The sequence below is a fragment of the Ranitomeya imitator genome, chromosome 6, assembly GCF_032444005.1.
Source record: "Ranitomeya imitator isolate aRanImi1 chromosome 6, aRanImi1.pri, whole genome shotgun sequence".
Taxonomy (NCBI): domain Eukaryota; kingdom Metazoa; phylum Chordata; class Amphibia; order Anura; family Dendrobatidae; genus Ranitomeya; species Ranitomeya imitator.
The window spans coordinates 488,033,466-488,051,549 of NC_091287.1; the positions used below are offsets into that span (position 1 = coordinate 488,033,466).

Below are 18,084 nucleotides of genomic sequence, written 5' to 3' on the forward strand. Positions count from 1 at the left end.
TAGGATTATTTAGTCTAGAAAAAAGACGACTGAGGGGCGATCTAATAACCATGTATAAGTACTGTATATAAGGGGACAATACAAATATCTCGCTGAGGATCTGTTTATACCAAGGAAGGTGACGGGCACAAGGGGGCATTCTTTGCGTCTGGAGGAGAGAAGGTTTTTCCACCAACATAGAAGAGGATTCTTTACTGTTAGGGCAGTGAGAATCTGGAATTGCTTGCCTGAGGAGGTGGTGATGGCGAACTCAGTCGAGGGGTTCAAGAGAGGCCTGGATGTCTTCCTGGAGCAGAACAATATTGTATCATACAATTAGGTTCTGTAGAAGGACGTAGATCTGGGGATTTATTATGATGGAATATAGGCTGAACTGGATGGACAAATGTCTTTTTTTCGGCCTTACTAACTATGTTACTATGTTACGCTGCATTAGGCCTACAAATTGGGTATGGGGTGTAGAGAGATGGTGTGTTCCACTCCAAGGTGTTCCCCAGGTTTCCTCGCCAATGCTTCGATCATCATGCTCTCGTTTAGTAGTTGTTGGAACTACGCTGCATTAGGCCTACAAATTGGGTATGGGGTGTAGTGAGATGGTGTGTTCCACTCCAAGGTGTTCCCCAGGTTTCCTCGCCAATGCTTCGATCATCATGCTCTCGTTTAGTAGTTGTTGGAAACTACGCTGCATTGGGCCTACAAATTGGGTATGGGGTGTAGAGAGATGGTGTGTTCCACTCCAAGGTGTTCTCCAGGTTGCCTTTCCTGAGCTTCGATCTTCCGGCTCTCGTTTAGTAGTTGTTGGAAACTACGCTGCATTAGGCCTACAAATTGGGTATGGGGTGTAGAGAGATGGTGTGTTCCACTCCAAGGTGTTCCCCAGGTTTCCTCGCCAATGCTTCGATCATCATGCTCTCGGTTAGTAGTTGTTGGAAACTACGCTGCATTAGACCTACAAATTGGGTATAGGGTGTAGAGAGATGGTGTGTTCCACTCCAAGGTGTTCTCCAGGTTGCCTTTCCTGAACTTCTATCTTCAGGCTCTCATTAAATTGTGGTTAAACGGAACAACTGCATTTGGCGTACTAGTTGGTTTGGGGCCTACTATCGGTGTCTGCCACTCCTTGCTGTTCTGCTGGTTTCCTGTCCTGAAATTCCGTTTTCAGGCGCTCGTTAAGTAGTTGTTAATGTTAGACTGCATTTGGCCTACTAGTTGGGTTGGGGCCTACTATCGGTGTCTGCCACTCCTTGCTGTTCTCCTCCACTGAACAAAGCTGTGCCGCCTGTTTACTACTGTTGCCAATTTTGAACTGCATTTCGACTACTTACTGATTTGGGCCTACTCTCTGTGTCAGCCTCTCATTCCAGTTGTCCTCCACTGCAATGCCCCCTGATTAGTCCTGTGTTACCAATTTTGAACTGCATTTAGCCCACTTTATTCTTTGGGCCTATATCTGTGTTTCCTCCTCATCCTGCCCATTGCCCAGCCAGTGATAGATGAGTCTGCTGGTACATTGACCCATAACGCAACATTTCCCGTGCACGCTACACTGCAAGATTGTGACCCTGCTGAAAGTCAGGTCCCCCTTCCCGCATACCATACCACCTTACACGGGGACAAAGAGGAAGGTGCAGATGAAAGTGCAGGTTCCTTCATCAGGTGGGGGGAGGAATACTAGTTGGCGACGTCACTGGCACAGGGCCTCTCATAGTACGCAAAAGTGTTGCTGCCGGTGGGAGGCGCCCCCGCCGTGCAAACACACCGCTGTACTTTGAGGGGCCCTGTGCCAGTGCCAATGCCAACGAGTGGGCCCCCCCTGCTTGCTCAGGTTCACAGCACTTGCAAAGTTGAAATACTTACCTCTCCCTGCTCCACTGCCGTGACGTGGTCCAGATTTCCTGGGCCCACTAATTACTTGAACCAGCCCTACCCACCACAACTTTAGCCAAATGAACCCCAATTTCAAATGTCTTCCAATTATTATAAGGTAAATTACGCTTGACAAGCTTCATTAAGAAGAATGGATGGTTTTGACATTAAAATGGGCACTCTAGGTGTTTTCCTGGCCCCCACTCACTGCCGACTATGCTGCCCCATTGACTTGCATTGGGTTTCGTGTTTCGGTCGATCCCGACTTTACGTCATAATCGGCCGATTTCACTCGACCCGACTTTTGAGATAGTCGGGTTTCGAGAAACCCGGCTCGACTCTAAAAAGGTCAAGGTCGCTCAACTCTACTCACCACACATGGGGATATGAACACACACAAAATGCGCCACACACTACCACGTGCTTGAACACATATACCACCCTCAGCACAAATTTCACCACACATACACCAACCTCGCCACATAAAAGTCGAAACACAAAAGTCGCTGCTCAAAACTCACCACGCGCAAAACTCGCCACATGCAAAAACTAGGCTCACGCAAAACTCGCCACAAGTGCAAAACTCACCTCATGGAAAACTCGCCACACACAAAACTTGCACACGCGGAAAAATTGCCACATGCACAAAATTTGCAACACATGCAAAAGTTGCCTCACACAAAACTTGCACATACTCAAAAGGCACCAGACATAAAACTCACCACGCGCAAAACTCGCCATGCGCAAAACTTGCTGCACACAACTTGCTACACTAACCTGTCACATGCAACTCGACACACAAAAAGTTGCTACACGCATGTTGCCACACAAAACTCATCTCACAAAAGTCGCTACATGCATGTCACCACACACAACTCAACACACACAACTTGACAGACGAAACTCGCCCTAAAACACACACAAGTCTCGTATTAGCCTTCAAAAATAAAAATCTGATTAATAAGCAGACAAACTACAAGAGCAACAAATGTACCATATAGGAAATACAGCAGCTGTCAGTCACATGACCTGTCTATTATGTGTATGTGTGAGCTAATATATACTGCCAGGGGGAGGGCTTCCTGTTGGCTGGGGATTTATCAGGCTGCCAATTTATCTTACAAATACTGAGGTAAAAATACTGAGCAAATAACGTGTTAACGAGGTCTAATAGAGGAGATCACACAGGTATATACTATATACAGGGGAGATGACACACATACAGTGGGGCAAAAAAGTATTTAGTCAGTCAGCAATAGTGCAAGTTCCACCACTTAAAAAGATGAGAGGCGTCTGTAATTTACATCATAGGTAGACCTCAACTATGGGAGACAAACTGAGAAAAAAAAATCCAGAAAATCACATTGTCTGTTTTTTTAACAATTTATTTGCATATTATGGTGGAAAATAAGTATTTGGTCAGAAACAAACAATCAAGATTTCCGGTCTCTCACAGACCTGTAACTTCTTCTTTAAGAGTCTCCTCTTTCCTCCACTCATTACCTGTAGTAATGGCACCTGTTTAAACTTGTTATCAGTATAAAAAGACACCTGTGCACACCCTCAAACAGTCTGACTCCAAACTCCACTATGGTGAAGACCAAAGATCTGTCAAAGGACACCAGAAACAAAATTGTAGCCCTGCACCAGGCTGGGAAGACTGAATCTGCAATAGCCAACCAGATTGGAGTGAAGAAATCAACAGTGGGAGCAATAATTAGAAAATGGAAGACATACAAGACCACTGATAATCTCCCTCGATCTGGGGCTCCACGCAAAATCCCACCCCGTGGGGTCAGAATGATCACAAGATCGGTGAGCAAAAATCCCAGAACCACGCGGGGGGACCTAGTGAATGAACTGCAGAGAGCTGGGACCAATGTAACAAGGCCTACCATAAGTAACACACTACGCCACCATGGACTCAGATCCTGCAGTGCCAGACGTGTCCCACTGCTTAAGCCAGTACATGTCCGGGCCCGTCTGAAGTTTGCTAGAGAGCATTTGGATGATCCAGAGGAGTTTTGGGAGAATGTCCTATGGTCTGATGAAACCAAACTGGAAATGTTTGGTAGAAACACAACTTGTCGTGTTTGGAGGAAAAAGAATACTGAGTTGCATCCATCAAACACCATACCTACTGTAAAGCATGGTGGTGGAAACATCATGCTTTGGGGCTGTTTCTCTGCAAAGGGGCCAGGACGACTGATACGGGTACATGAAAGAATGAATGGGGCCATGTATCGTGAGATTTTGAGTGCAAACCTCCTTCCATCAGCAAGGGCATTGGCGCAGTGGTTAGCACAGCAGCCTTGCAGCGCTGGAGTCCTGGGTTCAAATCCCACCATGGACAACATCTGCAAAGAGTTTGTATGTTCTCTCCGTGTTTGCGTGGGTTTCCTCCGGGCACTCCGGTTTCCTCCCACATTCCAAAGACATACAGATAGGGAATTTAGATTGTGAGCCCCATCGGGGACAGTGATGATAATGTGTGCAAACTGTAAAGCGCTGCGGAATATGTTAGCGCTATATAAAAAAATAAAGATTATTATTATTATTATTATTATGAAATGTGGCTGGGTCTTTCAACATGACAATGATCCAAAGCACACCGCCAGGGCAACGAAGGAGTGGCTTCGTAAGAAGCATTTCAACGTCCTGGAGTGGCCTAGCCAGTCTCCAGATCTCAACCCTATAGAAAACCTTTGGAGGGAGTTGAAAGTCCGTGTTGCCAAGCGAAAAGCCAAAAACATCACTGCTCTAGAGGAGATCTGCATGGAGGAATGGGCCAACATACCAACAACAGTGTGTGGCAACCTTGTGTAGACTTACAGAAAATGTTTGACCTCTGTCATTGCCAACAAAGGATATATTACAAAGTATTGAGATGAAATTTTGTTTCTGACCAAATACTTATTTTTCACCATAATATGCAAATAAATTGTTAAAAAAACAGACAATGTGATTTTCGGGATTTTTTTTCTCAGTTTGTCTCCCATAGTTGAGGTCTACCTATGATGTAAATTTCAGACGCCTCTCATCTTTTTAAGTGGTGGAACTTGCACTATTGCTGACTGACTAAATACTTTTTTGCCCCACTGTATATACTATATACAGGAGGAGATGACATACAGGTATATACTATATACAGGAGATGACACACAGGTATATACTATATACAGGAGCAGATTACCTACAGGTATATACTACATACAGGAGGAGATTACATACAGGTATATGCTATATATAGAAGATGACATACAGGTATATACTATATACAGGAGGAGATGACACACAGATATATACTATATACAGGGTAGATGACACACATGTATATACTATATACAGGAGGAAATGACATACAGGTATATACTATATATAGAAGGAGATGACATACAGGTATATACTATATATTGGGAGGAGATGACATACAGGTATATACTATATATAGGAGATGACATACAGGTATATACTATATACAGGGGATATGACACACAGCAGGTATATACTATATACAGGGGAGATGACATACAGGTATATACTATATACAGGAGATGACATACAGGTGTATACTATATATAAGGGAGATGACAAACATGTATATACTGAGGTGAAAATGAGAGGTGTGAGGTGAAAATGAAAAGGTGTGAGTGCAAAATGAGAGGAGTGAGGGAAAATAGTGTAGTGATCGGAAAATGACAGATGTGAGGTCGGAATGACAAGTGTTAGGCGGGAATGAGAGGAGTGAGGGAGAAAATGAGAGGTGTGAGGGAGAAAATGAGAGATGTGAGGGGGAAAATGAGAGGCGTGATGGGAAAATAAGAGAAGTGACGTGCTATAACTAACCACAGATATTTACTATGCCCAGGCAACACCGGGCTCTTCAGCTAGTCTAATATATAAAGCTGAATGTGTGTGTGTGTGTGTGTGTGTGTGTGTGTGTATGTCCGGGATTGGCATCTGCACCGTCGCAGCTACAGCCACAAAATTTTGCACAGTCACACGTCTGGACCCCGAGAGCGTCATAGGCTTTGTTGTGAGGTGAAATTTTAACCCCGCGCGTTCCAATTCACCAAACAATTTTGCCCCTATCTACATAATGGGGAAAAAAGTGAAAGGAAAAGTGTTGGAGGCGTCGAAGCTACAGCCACAAAATTTTGCACAGTCACACGTCTGGACCCCGAGAGCGTCATAGGCTATGTTGTGAGGCGAAATTTTAACCCCGCGCGTTCCAATTCACCAAACAATTTTGCCCCTATCTACATAATGGGGAAAAAAGTGAAAGGAAAAGTGTTGGAGGCGTCGAAACTACAGCCACCAAATCTTGCACAGTCACACGTCTGGACCCTGAGAGCATCATAGGCTATGTTGTGAGGTGAAATTTTAACCCCGTGCTTTCCAATTCACCAAACTATTTTGACCCTATCTACATAATGGGGAAAAAGTGAAAGGAAAAGTGTTGGAGGCGTCGCAGCTACAGCCACAAAATTTTGCACAGTCACACGTCTGGACCCTGAGAGCGTCATAGGCTATGTTGTGAGGTGAAATTTTAACCCCGTGCTTTCCAATTCACCAAACAATTTTGCCCCTATCTACATAATGGGAAAAAATGAAAGGAAAAGTGTTGGAGGCAAATTGACAGCTGCCAGATGTGAACAAGGGGGACGTAAAGAGTGAGAGCGATGGCGCCAAAGAGTATATACCGTACAGTTGCTAAGGTGGGGCCCCGACATGGGATACTCACCACACACGGGGATATGAACACACACACAAAATGCGTCACACACTACCAGGTGCTTGAACACATATCACCCTCAGCACACATTTCACCACACATTCTCCAACCTCACCACATAAAAGTCGAAACACAAAAGTTACCGCTCAAAACTCGCCACGCGCAGAACTCGCCACATGCAAAAACTAGGCTCTTGCAAAACTCGCCATAAGTGCAAAACTCACCTCATGGAAAACTCGCCACACGCAAAACTTGCACACGCGGGAAAAATTGCCACATGCACAAAAGTTGCAACACATGCAAAATTTGCCTCACACAAAACTTGCACATACTCAAAAGGCACCACACACAAAACTCGCCACACGCAAAACTCGCCATGCGCAAAACTTGCTGCACACAAGTTGCTACACTAACCTGTCACATGCAACTCGACACAAAAAGTTGCTACACGCATGTTGCCACACAAAACTCATCTCACAAAAGTCGCTACATGCATGTCGCCACACGCAACTCAACACACACAACTTGACAAACGAAACTCGCCCTAAAACACACACAAGTCTGGTCTTATCCTTCAAAAATAAAAATCTGATTAATAAGCACACAAACTACAAGAGCAACAAATGTACCATATAGGAAATACAGCAGCTGTCAGTCACATGACCTGTCTATTATGTGTATGTGTGAGCTAATATATACTGCCAGGGGGAGAGCTTCCTGTTGGCTGGGGATTTATCAGGCTGCCAATTTAGCTTACAAATACTGAGGTAAAAATACTGAGCAAATAACGTGTGAACGAGGTCTAATACAGGAGGAGATGACACACAGGTATATACTATATACAGGGGAGATGATACACAGATATATACTATATACAGGAGAGATGACACACAGGTATATACTATATAGAGGAGATGACATACAGGTACATATATATACAGGAGGAGATGACACACAGGTATATACTATATACAGGAGGAGATGACACACAGGTATATACTATATACAGGAGCAGATGACCTACAGGTATATGCTATATATAGAAGATGACATGAAGGTATATACTATATACAGGAGGAGATGACACACAGATATATACTATATACAGGGGAGATGACACACAGGTATATACTATATACAGGAGGAGATGACATACAGGTATATACTATATATAGGAGATGACATTCAGGTATATACTATATATAGGGGAGATGACACACGGCAGGTATATAATATATACAGGGGAGATGACATACAGGTATATACTATATACAGGAGATGACATACAGATGTATACTATATATAAGGGAGATGACAAACATGTATATACTGAGGTGATGAGGTGAAAATGAGAGGTGTGAGGTGAAAATAAAAGGTGTGAGTGAAAAATGAGAGGAGTGAGGAAAAATAATGGAGTGATCAGAAAATGACAGATGTGAGGTTGAAATGACAAGTGTTAGGCGGGAATGAGAGGAGTGAGGGAGAAAATGAAAGATGTGATTGGGAAAATGAGAGGCGTGATGGGAAAATAAGAGAAGTGAGGTGCTATAACTAACCACAGATATTTACTATGCCCAGGCAACGCCGGGCTCTTCAGCTAGTATATATATATATATATATATATGTCAGTAGACACATATATGTATATATATTATTACTTCATACAGCGCTAGATAGCTTTAAAGCTGGTAATTCAATTGCCGGCTTTTGCTTTCTCCTTCCTAAACCCGACATGAATTGCCGGCTTTTCTCGCTAACACCGCTGCGTATTCCTCGCAAGTCACACTGCTGGTCCGTGTGTAATCCGTATTTTTGGGGCTTCCATAGACTTTCATTGGCGTTTTTTTTTTGTGCAATACGGTGACAAACGCAGCATGCTGCGATTTTCTATGGCCGTAGAAAGCCGTATAATACTGATCAGGAAAATACGGCAGATAGGAGCAGGGGCATAGAGAATAATTGGGACGTTTGTTAGGTGAGTCTTACGGACGTATTTTATGCGCTCATATGTCCGTAAAACTCGCTAGTGTGACGCCGGCCTAAGGGGGCTTTCACATTGCGCTTTGGCACCCGTTCAGTGGCCCCACTGAGGCTTATGTCTGAACCCTCCGCAAATGGGATTCGGACGTATGCGCTGACTGGGTCATAGACTGTAATGATGCCAGCAGAGGGAATGTGAGCTGATGGGCATTGTTTCGGGCCTATACGCCGGCTGGAGGTGGCACTTAGATGTAGTGGACTGTATCGGACCCCCAGTGATCTCAGTTATCACCTATCCCACTAAATTGTTCTAAGGGGGCATCCTCCCTCCAATAACGTCCTGACCCCTGCAGTGCCTGGGAGCAGAGGCCGCACATAGTGCCCGTTCTGGGGGTGACCTGCAGCACTATGCTCGCTGCTCTGCGGACCCCCGGGCTCCTCCTGACCGGCATCCTGCAGCATAGAACACTTCATTGTACGGTCTATGGCAGCTGCTCCCGCCAATTACATTAAGGTCACGTCTCCTTTAAACGATTTGGCGACTAAATTAGGCGTCAGAGCACTTCCGTCCTGAAGCGGGAAGTGACGTCACGACAGGTAAGGCCGCTGGCGAGGACTGGTAGCAAGCGATCGTGCTCCGAGTACGGTAGGTGCCGTAAAGCGAGAACGTCCCGTAGACGATTCTTGGGGTTGTGTTTGCCCGCAGTGACGGCGCACGGGCGCAGGGATCACGTGCCTTCTGTCTGGAGAGATTTGGTGCGCAGCTTCCGGCTGGCTGCCGCCATTACCCCGGGGCGGCCGTGTGTCAGAGGACGAGTGGATACTCGGAGCCAGTCAGCCGTGAGCAGCTGCTCCGGTCCCGCCGCCTCCGTGCACGCAGAGTATGGTCAGTGCTGAGTGCACGGCGACCGCACCGAGCACATGGGCAGCATGGAGGGGAGGCCGGAGCTCTGAGGAGAGGGGGAGGGGTGATGGGGGGAGGGGACCGCTGGAGTGATGCCTTATGTGCACAGGGTGCGGATCCGCGGCGGATTGGCAGCAGTTTTCCATCAGGTTTACAGTACCATGTTTAACCTGTGGAAAACAAAATACCGCATGGAAACGCTGCCATGTGGTTTCCCGCAGACTGTATGTTCTTTGTGCGGATTCCGCAGCATTTTACACCTGCCCCCCTATAGGAATCCGCACAAAATCCGCAGGTAAAATGCAGTGAGTTTTACCTGTGGATTTTTCAAAAACGGTGTGGAAAAATCCGCACACGAATCCGCAGCGTGTGCACATAGCCTTAGGGTCAAAACAATGGCTACTCCCCTTCCACAGCTATTCTGGCAGATGACAAGACATTGCATCACGTGTCTGCTGCAGCCAAACAGTGTTACCTCACCTGACATCACAGGTTCAGTGCGCCCCGGGAGGGGAGTAGCCATTTTTTATTATTATTGGGGGGGAGGGGTTATCCACAATCTGGTTATCTGATAGTTTCACCCTTTACAGCTGAGAACAGGTGGGGAATTTAACCTGTTAGTCACCATTGTTTCATGTGGGGTCACAGTGTCCTAATTAAATATTTTAGGGACTGAGGATTTCCTGTATGGACAGCACTAGGACCTTTCTAGAAAGATCTCTAGGAAAATCTGTACAGTAAGCACACTGTCACCTTCACATGATGAAATAGCGTATCTAATAACGTTCTCTTTCTCGTTCTCTCTTTCTCGTTCTCTCTCTTTCTCGTTCTCTCTCTTTCTCGTTCTCTCTCTTTCTCGTTCTCTCTCTTTCTCGTTCTCTCTCTTTCTCGTTCTCTCTCTTTTCTCGTTCTCCTCTCTTTCTCGTTCTCTCTCTTTCTCGTTCTCTCTCTTTCTCGTTCTCTCTCTTTCTCGTTCTCTCTCTTTCTCGTTCTCTCTCTTTCTCGTTCTCTCTCTTTCTCGTTCTCTCTCTTTCCTCGTTCTCTCTCTTTCTCGTTCTCTCTCTCGTTCTCTCTCTTTCTCGTTCTCTCTCTTTCTCGTTCTCTCTCTTTCTCGTTCTCTCTCTTTCCTCGTTTCTCTCTCTTTCTCGTTCTCTCTCTTTCTCGTTCTCTCTCTTTCCTCGTTCTCTCTCTTTCTCGTTCTCTCTCTTTCTCGTTCTCTCTCTTTCTCGTTCTCTCTCTTTCTCGTTCTCTTCTCTTTCTCGTTCTCTCTCTTTCTCGTTCTCTCTCTTCTCTCGTTCTCTCTCTTTCTCGTTCTCTCTCTTTCTCGTTCTCTCTCTTTCTCGTTCTCTCTCTTTCTCGTTCTCTCTCTTTTCTCGTTCTCCTCTCTTTCTCGTTCTCTCTCTTTCTCGTTCTCTCTCTTTCTCGTTCTCTCTCTTTCTCGTTCTCTCTCTTTCTCGTTCTCTCTCTTTCTCGTTCTCTCTCTTTCTCGTTCTCTCTCTTTCTCGTTCTCTCTCTTTCTCGTTCTCTCTCTTTCTCGTTCTCTCTCTTTCTCGTTCTCTCTCTTTCTCGTTCTCTCTCTTTCCTCGTTCTCTCTCTTTCTCGTTCTCTCTCTTTCTCGTTCTCTCTCTTTCTCGTTCTCTCTCTTTCTCGTTCTCCTCTCTCTTCTCGTTCTCTCTCCTTCTTCGTTCTTCTCTCTTTCTCGTTCTCTCTCTTTCTCGTTCTCTCTCTTTCTCGTTCTCTCCTCTTCTCGTTCTCTCTCCTTTCTCGTTCTCTCTCCTTCTCGTTCCTCTCCTTCTCGTTCTCTCTCCTTCTCGTTCTCTCTCCTTCTCGTTCTCTCTCCTTCTCGTTCTCTCTCTTCTCGTTCTCTCTCCTTTCTCGTTCTCTCTCCTTCTCGTTCTCTCTCCTTCTCGTTCTCTCTCCTTCTCGTTCTCTCTCCTTCTCGTTCTCTCTCCTTCTCGTTCTCTCTCCTTCTCGTTCTCTCTCCTCTCGTTCTCTCTCCTTCTCGTTCTCTCTCTTTCTCGTTCTCTCTCTTCTCGTTCTCTCTCCTTCTCGTTCTCTCTCCTTCTCGTTCTCTCTCCTTCTCGTTCTCTCTCCTTCTCGTTCTCTTCTCCTTCTCGTTCTCTCTCCTTCTCGTTCTCTCTCCTTCTCGTTCTCTCTCCTTCTCGTTCTCTCTCTCGTTCTCTCTCTCTTCTCGTTCTCTCTCTCTCTTCTCGTTCTCTCTCTTTCTCGTTCTCTCTCTCTCTCTCTCTTCTCGTTCTCTCTCTCTCTCTCTTTCTCGTTCTCTCTCTTTCTCGTTCTCTCTCTCTCTCTCTCTTCTCGTTCTCTCTTTCTCGTTCTCTCTCTCTCGTTCTCTCTCTTCTCTCTCTCTCTCTCGTTCTCTCTCTCTCTCTCTCTCTCCTCTCGTTCTCTCTCTCTCTCTTCTCTCTCTCGTCTCTCTCTCTCTCCTCGTTCTCTCTCGTTCTCTCTCGTTCTCTCTCTCTCTTCTCGTTCTCTCTCTCTCTCGTTCTCTCTCTCTCTCTCGTTCTCTCTCTCTCTCTCGTTCTCTTCTCTCTCTTTCTCGTTCTCTCTTCTCGTTCTCTCTCTCTCTCTTTCTCGTCTCTCTCTTTCTCGTTCTCTCTCTTTCTCGTTCTCTCTCTTTCTCGTTCTCTCTCTTTCTCGTTCTCTCTCTCTCTCTCTCGTTCTCTCTCTCTTTCTCGTTCTTTCTCTCTCTTTCTCGTTCTCTCGTTCTCTCTCTTCTCGTTCTCTCTCTCTTTCTCGTTCTCTCTCCTTCTCGTTCTCTCCTCTCTTCTCGTTCTCTCTTCTCGTTCTCTCTCTCTTCTCGTTCTCTCTCTCTTTCTCGTTCTCTCTCTCTCTCTTTCTCGTTCTCTCTCTCTCTCTCTCTCGTTCTCTCTCTTTCTCTTTCTCGTTCTCTCTCTTTCTCTCTCTCTCTTTCTCGTTCTCTCTCTTCGTTCTTTCTCTCTTTCTCGTTCTCTCTCTCTCTCTCTCGTTCTCTCTCTATCTCTTTCTCGTTCTCTCTCTTCTCTTCTCTCTCTTTCTCGTTCTCTCTCTTTCTCGTTCTCTCTCTTCTCGTTCTCTCTCTTCTCGTTCTCTCTCTTTCTCGTTCTCTCTCTTCTCTCTCTCTTCTCGTTCTCTTCTCTCTCTCTTCTCGTCTCTCTCTCTCGTTCTCTCTCTTTCTCGTTCTCTCTTTCTCGTTTCTCTCTCTCTTTCTCGTTCTCTCGTTCTCTCTCTTTCTCGTTCTCTCTCTCGTTCTCTCTCTTTCTCGTTCTTCTCTCTCTTTCTCGTTCTCTCTTCGTTCTCTCTCTTTCTCTTCTCTCTCTCTTTCTCGTTCTCTCTCTTTCTCGTCTCTCTCTTTCTCGTCTCTCTCCTTTCTCGTTCTCTCTCTCTCTCTCTCTCTCTTTCTCTCTTCTCTCTCTGTTCTCTTCTCTCCTCTCTTCTCGTTCTCTCTCTCTCTCTTTCTCGTTCTCTCTCTCTCTTCTCGTTCTTTCTCTTCTCTCTTCTCGTTCTCTCTCTCTTCTCGTTCTCTCTCGTTCTTTCTCTCTCTCTTTCTCGGTCTCTCTCTTTCTCGTTCTCTCGTTCTCTCTCTTCTCGTCTCTCTCTTCTCGTTCTCTCTCTCGTTCTCTCTCTTTCTCGTTCTTTCTCTCGTCTCTTCTCTTTCTCGTTCTTCTCTTCTCGTTCTCTCTCTTTCTCGTTCTCTCTCTCTCTCTCTTCTCGTTCTCTCTCTCTTTCTCGTTCTCTCTCTCTCTTTCTCGTTCTCTTTCTCTCTTTCTCTCTCTCTCTTTCTCGTCTCTCTCTCTCTCTCGTTCTCTCTCTTCTCGTTCTCTCTCTTTCTCGTTCTCTCTTTCTCGTTCCTCTCTCTCTTCTCGTCTCTCTCTCTCTTTCTCGTTCTCTCTCTTCTCGTTCTTCTCTCTCTCTTCTCGTTCTCTCTCTTCTCGTTCTCTCGTTCTCTCTTTCTCGTTCTCTCTCTCTTTCTCGTTCTCTCTGTCTCTCTCTCTTCTCGTTCTCTCTGTCTCTCTCTCTTTCTCGTTCTCTCTCTTTCTCGTTCTCTCTCTCTCTTTCTCGTTCTCTCTCTCTCTTTCTCTTCTCTCTCTTTCTCGTTCTCTCTCTTTCTCGTTCTCTCGTTCTCTCTCTTTCTCGTTCTCTCTCTCTCCTTTCTCGTTCTCTCTCTCGTTCTCTCTCTCTTCTCGTTCTTTCTCTCTCTCTTTCTCGTTCTCTCTCTTTCTCTGTTCTCTCTCTCTTTCTCGTTCTCTCTCTCTTTCTCGTTCTCTCTCTCTTTCTCGTTCTCTCTCTCTTTCTCGTTCTCTCTCTCTCTCTTTCTCGTTCTCTCTCTTTCTCGTTCTCTCTCTCTCTTTCTCGTTCTCTCTTTCTCGTTCTCTCTCTCTCTCTCAGTTCTCTCTCTCTCTCTCGTTCTCTCTCTCTCTCTCATTCTCTCTCTCTCTCTCTCGTTCTCTCTCTTCTCGTTCTCTCTCTTTCTCGTTCTCTCTCTCTCTCTCTCTCTCGTTCTCTCTTTCTCGTTCTCGTTCTCTCTCTCTCGTTCTCTCGTTCTCTCTCTTTCTCGTTCTCTCTTTCTCGTTCTCTCTCTCTTTCTCGTTCTCTCTCTCTTTCTCGTTCTCTCTCTCTCTCTTTCTCGTTCTCTCTCTCTCTCTCGTTCTCTCTCTCTCTCGTTCTCTCTCTCTCTCTCGTTCTCTCTCTCTCTCGTCTCTCTCGTTCTCTCTCTTCTCTCGTTCTCTTTCTCGTTCTCTCTGTCTCGTTCTCTCTCTTTCTCGTTCTCTTTCTCGTTCTCTCTCTCTCGTCTCTCGTTCTCTCTCTTCTCGTTCTCTCTCTTCTCGTTCTCTCTCTCTCTCGTTCTCTCTCGTTCTCTCTCTCTTCTCGTTCTCTCTCTCTCTTCTCGTTCTCTCTCTCTTCTCGTTCTCTCTCGTTCTCTCTCGTTCTCTCTCTCTTTCTCGTTCTCTCTCTCTCTCTCGTCTCCTCTCTCTTTCTCGTTCTCTCTCTTCTCGTTCTCTCTCTCTTTCTCGTTCTCTCTCTCTCTCTCTCTCTCGTTCTCTCTCTCTCTCTCTCTCTCTTCTCGTTCTCTTCTCTCTCTCTCTCGTTCTCTCTCTCTCGTTCTCTCTCTTTCTCGTTCTCTCTCTCTCTCTCGTTCTCTCTCTCTCTCTCGTTCTCTCTCTCTCTCTCGTTCTCTCTCTCTCTCTTTCTCGTTCTCTCTCTCTTTCTCGTTCTCTCTTTCTCGTTCTCTCTTTCTCGTTCTCTCTCTTTCTCGTTCTCTCTCTCTTCTCGTTCTCTCTCTTTCTCGTTCTCTCTCTCTCTCTCTCTTCGTTCTCTCTCTCTTTCTCGTTCTTCTCTCTCTTTCTCGTTCTCTCGTTCTCTCTCTTTCTCGTTCTCTCTCTTTCTCGTTCTCTCGTTCTCTCTCTTTCTCGTTCTCTCTCTCTCTCTTTCTCGTTCTCTCTTCTCGTTCTCTCTCTCTTTCTCGTTCTCTCTCTCTTTCTCGTTCTCTCTCTCTCTTTCTCGTTCTCTCTCTCTTTCTCGTCTCTCTCTCTCTCTCGTTCTCTCTCTCTCTCTCGTTCTCTCTCTCTCTCTCTCGTTCTCTCGTTCTCTCTCTTTCTCGTTCTCCTTTCTCGTTCTCTCTCTCTCTCTCGTTCTCTCTCTCTTCTCGTTCTCTCTTTCCTCGTTCTCTCTCGTTCTTTCTCGTTCTCTCTCTCTCTCGTTCTCTCTCGTTCTCTCTTTCTCGTTCCTCTCTCTCTCTCTTTCTCGTTCTCTCTCTCTCTTTCTCGTTCTCTCTCTCTTTCTCGTTCTCTCTCTCTCTCTCTCTCTCTCTCTTCTCGTTCTCTCGTTCTCTCTTTCTCGTTCTCTCTCTCTCTCTCGTTCTCTCTCTCTCTCTCTCGTTCTCTCTCGTTCTCTCTCTCTCGTTCTCTCTCTCTCTCTCTCTCTCTTTCTCGTTCTCTCTCTCTTTCTCTGTTCTCTTCTCTCTCTCTCTTTCTCGTTCTCTCTCTCTCTCTCTCGTTCTCTCTCTTCTCGTCTCTCTCGTTCTCTCTCTCTCTTCTCGTTCTCTCTCTCTCTCTCGTCTCTCTCTCGTTCTCTCTCGTTCTCTCTCTTTCTCGTTCTCTTTCTCGTTCTCTCTCTCTCTCTCGTTCTCTCTCTCTCTCGTCTCTCGTTCTCTCGTCTCTCTTCTCGTTCTCTTCTCTCGTTCTCTCTTCTCTCGTTCTCTCTCTCGTCTCTCTCTCTTTCTCGTCTCGTCTCTCTCTCTTTCTCGTTCTCTCTCTTTCTCGTTCTCTCTCTCGTTCTCTCTCTTCTCGTTCTCTCTCTTTCTCGTTCTCTCTCTTCTCTTCTCTCTCTCTTTCTCGTTCTTCTCTCTCTCTCTCTCTTTCTCGTTCTCTCTCTTCTCGTTCTCTCTTTCTCGTTCTCTCTCTTTCTCGTTCTCTTCTCTTTCTCGTTCTCTCTCTCTCTCTCTCTCGTTCTCTCTCTCTTTCTCGTTCTTTCTCTCTCTTTCTCGTTCTCTCTCTCGTTCTCTCTCTTTCTCGTTCTCTCTCTTCTCGTTCTCTCGTTCTCTCTCCTTTCTCGTTCTCTCTCTCTCTTTCTCGTTCTCTCTCTCGTTCTCCCTCTCTTTCTCGTTCTTCTCTCTTTCTCGTTCTCTCTCTCTCTCTTTCTCGTTCTCTCTCTCTCTTCTCGTTCTCTCTCTTTCTCTCTCTCTCTTTCTCGTTCTCTCTCTTTCTCGTTCTCTCTCTTCTCGTTCTCTCTCTCTCTTCTCGTTCTCTCTTCTCGTTCTCTCTCTCTTTCTCGTTCTCTCTTTCTCTTTCTCTCTCTCTTTCTCTCTTCTCGTTCGTTCTCTCTCTTTCTCGTTCTCTCTCTCGTTCTCTCTTTCTCGTTCTTTCTCTCTCTTCTCGTTCTCTCGTTCTCTCTCTTCTCGTTCTCTCTCTCTTTCTCGTTCTCCTCTCTTTCTCGTTCTCTCTCTCTCGTTCTCTCTCTCTTTCTCGTTCTCTCTCTCGTCTCTCTCTCTTCTCGTTCTCTCTCTCTTCTCGTTCTCTCTCTTTCTCGTTCTCTTCGTCTCTCTCTCTTTCTCGTTCTCTCTCTTTCTCGTTCTCTCTCTCTCTTTCTCGTTCTCTCTCTCTCTCTTTCTCGTTCTTTCTCTCTCTCTTTCTCGTTCTCTCTCTCGTTCTCTTCTCGTTCTTCTTTCTCTCTCTCTTCTCGTTCTCTCTCTTTCTCGTTCTCTCGTTCTCTCTCTTCTCTCGTTCTCTCTCTCTCTTTCTCGTTCTCTCTCTCGTTCTCTCTCTTTCTCGTTCTCTTCTCTCGTTCTCTCTCTCTTCTCGTTCTTTCTCTCTTCTCTTCTCTCTCTCTTCTCGTTCTCTCTTCTCGTCTCTCTTCTCGTTCTCTCTCTCTTTCTCGTTCTCTCTCTCTCTCTTTCTCGTTCTCTTTCTCTCTTCTCTCTCTCTCTTTCTCGTCTCTCTCTCTCTCTCTCTCTCGTTCTCTCTCTTTCTCGTTCTCTCTTTCTCGTCTCTCTCTCTCTTTCTCTCTCTCTTTCTCGTCTCTCTCTTTCTCGTTCTCTCTCTCTCTCTCGTTCTCTCTCTCTTCTCGTTCTCTCTCTCTTCTCTCTCGTTCTCTCTCTCAGTCTCTCTCGTTCTCTCTCTTCTCGTCTCTCTCTTCTCGTTCTCTCTCTCTTTCTCGTTCTCTCGTTCTCTCTCTTCTCGTTCTCTCTCTCTCTCGTTCTCTCTCTTTCTCGTTCTTTCTCTCTCTCTTTCTCGTCTCTCTTTCTCGTTCTCTCGTCTCTCTCTTTCTCGTTCTCTCTCTTTCTCGTTCTCTCGTGCTCTCTCTCTCTCGTTCTCTCTCTTTCTCGTTCTCTCTCTCTCTTTCTCGTTCTCTCTCTCTCTCTCTCTCGTTCTCGCTCTCTCTCTTTCTCGTTCTCTCTCTCTCTCTTTCTCGTTCTCCTCTCTTCTCGTTCTCTCTCTTCTCGTTCTCTCTCTTTCTCGTTCTCTCTCTTTCTCGTTCTCTCTCTTTCTCGTTCTCGTTCTCTCTCTTTCTCGTTCTCTCTCTCTCTTTCTCGTTCTCTCGTCTCGTTCTCTCTCTCTTTCTCGTTCTTTCTCTCTCTCTCTTTCTCGTTCTCTCTCTTTCTCGTTCTCTCTCTCTTTCTCGTTCTCTCTCTCTCTCTCGTTCTCTCTCTCTCTCTTTCTCGTTCTCTCTCTTTCTCGTTCTCTCTCTCTCTTTCTCGTTCTCTTCTCTTCTCTCGTTCTCTCGTTCTCTCTCTCTCTCGTTCTCTCTCTCTCTCTCTCTTTCTCTCTCTCTCTCTTCTCGTTCTCTCTCTCTCTCTCATATTCTCTCTCTCTCTCTCTCGTTCTCTCTCTTTCTCGTTCTCTCTCTTTCTCGTTCTCTCTCTTCTCTCTCTCTCTCGTTCTCTCTTTTCTCGTTCTCTCTCTTTCTCGTTCTCTCGTTCTCTTTCTCGTTCTCTCGTTCTTTCTCTTTCTCGTTCTCTCCTCGTTCTCTCTCCTCTTCGTTCTCGTTCTCTCTCTCTTCTCGTTCTCTCGTCTCTCTTTCTCGTTCTCTCTCTCTCTCTTTCTCGTTCTCTCTCTCTTCTCGTCTCTCTCTCGTTCTCTCGTTCTCTCTCTCTCTCTTTCTC

The 18,084-nt window shown here is 45.8% G+C and overlaps 1 protein-coding gene across 1 annotated transcript in view; it reads left to right on the forward strand.

Moving 5' to 3' along the window:
- Nucleotides 1-9,159: 9,159 nt before the first annotated feature.
- The window catches only part of LOC138642971 (RNA-binding protein 12B-B-like), a 23,285-nt gene continuing 14,360 nt past the window's right edge, over nucleotides 9,160-18,084 (forward strand). The window contains exon 1 of the mRNA XM_069731620.1: nucleotides 9,160-9,178. The gene's annotated coding sequence lies outside the window, so the exon portion shown is untranslated. The remainder of the gene's footprint in view (nucleotides 9,179-18,084) is intronic.